General features: G+C 61.9%; 1 protein-coding gene across 1 annotated transcript in view; it reads left to right on the top strand.

The window, feature by feature from the left end:
* The window catches only part of PTPRN2 (protein tyrosine phosphatase, receptor type, N polypeptide 2), a 496,295-nt gene that overhangs the window by 340,228 nt on the left and 152,213 nt on the right, over positions 1–3,854 (top strand). The window lies entirely within an intron of this gene.

The following is a 3,854-nucleotide window of genomic DNA, read 5'->3' as shown; positions in this document are numbered from 1 at the left end:
TGCCCCTCACAGCCCCCCACAGCCTCGCACAGCCCCCCACAGTCCCACATGGCCCCCCACGGCCTCGCACAGCCCCCCACAGCCCTCCAGAGCCCCCCACAGCCTCGCACAGCCCCACACAGCCCCACAAAGCTGCACAGCACAGCGTCCAGCAGGGGAGCTGCCCAGCCCCAGCCCCAGCCCTGGTTCTGCTCCTGGTCCCGGTCGAGGGGCTGGGCACTCCACAGGACTAGCTGGTCACCCTCGGGGGATGGGGTGGGAGGAAGAAGGGCAGAGGCAGAGCCCACTGGCTCTCGTGAATCACTCCATCTGGGATCAGGGTCTGGGAGGGACAGTTCGGGGTCCCTCTCCTAGAAGTGACGAAGGCCATGGGACGCCCATCCGTTCCTGGGGAGCCCACGTTGGGTGAGACCTGCGCGAAGACCCAACAGCCTCTAGAGTGTGGTCAGAGCCAGAAAAAGACAGGAAGTGCCTCTGCCGGGGCCAGGGGCGCCGGTGACCTTATTTCCCTGCCAGGAACCAGCGGACAGAGCAGAGGGGCCAGAGGTCACAGACGCGGGGACAGGTGGGGGTGCCACAGGGAGCGCCCTCCTCTCAGGTGGCCTCCAGGGACCAGGCAAACTCCCCGTGGTCGTTTAGACGCTGCGGAGAGTGTGCCCAGAGCGACGGGGGCAGGTGAGCTTCGCTTCACGGAGGAGCGGGGCCCTGGGCGAGGCCAGTCCTAATCGCCACACTCCTTCCTGAGTTCAGGCTATGAGACGACTTCCTAGGACATCGGGGCGTTTTGAAGACATTTACAAGATCTTTTTTATATTCTTGAGGGAAACAAAACTGTGGGCACAAGTTAAGTTGCCTTAGAGCTGGTTGAACAGCCAGTGTCCAAATCCACGCCTGAAAGTCCCTCATCGGGCCGGTTCCGTGGGCTCGTCCCAGGTCGGGCCTGCCGACCATCTCATGGCGGACGCAGAGGGACCGTTTGCCACGCGTGCTCAGCAATCAGGGAGTCCTCGGGAGAGGAAAGGCGCCGACGCTGCTCAGGACGCTGTGACCTGTGACGAGGAGGCTGCTCGTGTAACTCAGGGGAAATTAGTGGCACGTGGTTGTCCCCCACTTCACCCGACAGCCTGTCTCCCCGCCCGGGACGTGCGTGTACCCTGCACTGTCCGGCCACTCCTGCAGCTGGGCAGGCCCTCAGCCCCGCAGCCCCGCCCTCCTGTGCTGATTACCTGCCCGTCTCCATCTCCGTCCTGGTCGTTGGGTCAGGACGTTCAGGAGGATGGGGCCCTCTGTCCCGTGGCCCTGCAGGCCGGCCCTGCCACCCATGCTGTGTTGTTTCCTGCATCGGGGTGCTCTCCCCCAGCAGGACCCTGCCGAGACCCCCGAGAGCCAGGTCCTGGTCCGCACAGGTCCCGATCCTCCCCTCCTGGGTTCGCTGGCTCCTAGGGGCCGGGTGGCCACCAGAGGACGGCGAGCTGGCACAGGGAGCTGGAGAGCGGGGGTCCTGAGCCCACGCCCTGGACCTGAGGCAGGTGGTCGCTCATCCTCCCTTCCTGTGACGATTTCACCCCGAAGATGCTCCCTGAGAAACCCCTGAACTCGCCCTCTGCTCCGGCACTGGGGCGCCCAAGTCCCACCGTGTGTCCTCCATCCTGGGAGACGGCGTACCCACGGACTGGCCCTGGCAGGACGTGGCCCCTCAGACCAGCCTGTGACTGGCATCCCAGGATGCCCTGGGGTGCGCCCTGCCGGCCAAGGGCCCGGGCGCACGCACCCTCCCCGTGGCCCTCGCCTGGCCCAGGACTCTGCTGTAGGGATTCCCCGGGCCTTTCCTTTGAAAACTCGGGGTTGGCATCGGTAAAGGAGGAATTGCCTTGTTGTTATTAATAGCTTGAAATCGCCTGGCACCAGGCAGCCTGGAAAAGTGTGAGGTCAGTCTCAGCCAAGCAGGTCTGGGTGGCACAGAGCCTGCGGGGGAGGGGCACGAGGCCCCGCGGATGGGGCTGAGTCGCGCACGCGGACCGCACCCTGGGCAGTGCTGGGCGCCAGGAAAAGTGAAGAGTTGAGGTCTCCACCTAGACTAGAATTTTCAGGGACACCCCTCACTAGGCCGACCCCCTGCTCTGCAGCCTGGGCGCTGCTGGTGCTCCTGCCACCAGGTGGGCCCGGTGTGTGAGCAGGTGACCACACTGCACAGGTGAGCAGGCTGGGGACTCCTTTGTGAGAAGACCGTGGCGGCCGTGAGCTCCCGCCGGGCGGTGAGCGATGTTAACACGTTGCGGACCAGTAGTTTTATTGCTAGCGTCACCCAGTGGCCAGATAAGTTTCTATTGAACGAGTACAAAAAACGTTTTACATAAATGTTAAAGGCACGCTTTAAAATTAAATACCCATTGCATTTTGAAGTGATTTATTACATGCTCTTTTTAAAGTGGGATACGTGTAAAGCACTGTGTACCAGGAAGGAGAATCCTCGTGATCCGTCTGCAATGTGTCAAGTGCTGTGTGAGAGGCTCCTGGAAGGAAAGGGGGTCCCAGAACCCACCCCAGTTTCCTTTCAGGCCCCTCTGCCGCTTTGGAGTAAATGACGATAAAAAACAGAAAATGCGTCGGAACCGACTTTACCTCTGACGGTTTCCTGGTGCCCCTGGAGCCAGAGGCCAGCACAGGTCTGGCCTTGGGGAGGGGCACCGAGCACCACGGAGACACGCTGGGTTTGACACCTGGACCTGGCTCCTGGGGACCCGTGTCCTCGAGGCGCGGCCGCTCACAGGTGCTGAGGCCCCACAGAAGCCCTCGCCCGCCTCCCGCATGCCAGTGTCTGCGGCTCTATCCCCAGGGGGGCGTCACGAGGATTTCACGTGGAGGAGACGACAAGCCCCCTCCCCACCTAACGGGGACGCTGAACGAAGGGGTCAGGCTGGGCAACCCCTCCTGCCCCACATTTCTGTGTTCTGTGATTACCCGCCATGTGGAGGTTGGAGAGGGGAATTCCCTGCAGAGAAAGGCGTGTCTGCCAGGCCGGGCGTGGGGGCTGGGAGCCCCTAATAAACCGCCCACCGTCGCCCTGGCTGGGCCGTGCCGTCTGAGTGTCATGGAAAGAACCAGCCAAACTTCTCTGTGAACCTGTGACTTTCGCTTTGAGCGCAGATCCAGCCCCAGGGACGGCGGGCAGGCCCAGTCCTCCCAGCACCCCAGCCACCAAGGCTCCCACTGGCTGAGGGGAGCCCTAGGAGGTCTACAGAGAACGTATCTCATCTCTTTAAGCCATTGCTGGTGATTAATTCCAAACCAAGGTCCCAGCCTCTGCTTTAGAAAAGGAGGCAGTTTTAAACTGCCATCCGTGGCCGCGGGAGCAGGACAGAGAAACCGATCGCCCGGCGCCCTCTGAAGTTATAAGGCAGCGTCCACCGGTCTCGTGTAGAATGACCCCTCAAGGAGGGCCACTCCCGGGAAACGGCTCCGTGAGCGCCCGGCGTCCGCAGGGCCTGCCCGGGTCCTCAGTGGGTCGGGGTTAGGAGGAGCAGAGCCATCCGGGCCGCCCTAGATGTGAGGAAGTGGGGCCGGACCCACTCCAGCCCCTGGGGCCCGCCTACGCTGAAGGGCAGGAGAAACTCCTAGAATAATAGTTGTAATTTGGGGGAAAATTGAGAATTGTTAAAGTTCTGACAAAGGTATATTAAGCCTCTTTTTGTCATCAAATCAACACAAAAGCCCAGAGGAGGGTCTTGGTTACAAGGATGATTCTAGGAAAATAAGTGACCCACGTGGAGTGGGCTCCGCCCGTCTTACCCTGTGCGTGGGGTCAGCGGGAGGAGGAGAAAGTGGGTCCTCGGCGCCCCCCAGGGAAGCGTGGC

The sequence above is a fragment of the Myotis brandtii genome, unplaced genomic scaffold (genome assembly GCF_000412655.1).
Source record: "Myotis brandtii unplaced genomic scaffold, ASM41265v1 scaffold145, whole genome shotgun sequence".
NCBI classification, from domain to species: domain Eukaryota; kingdom Metazoa; phylum Chordata; class Mammalia; order Chiroptera; family Vespertilionidae; genus Myotis; species Myotis brandtii.
This window is presented reverse-complemented; position numbering and strand designations above follow the sequence as displayed.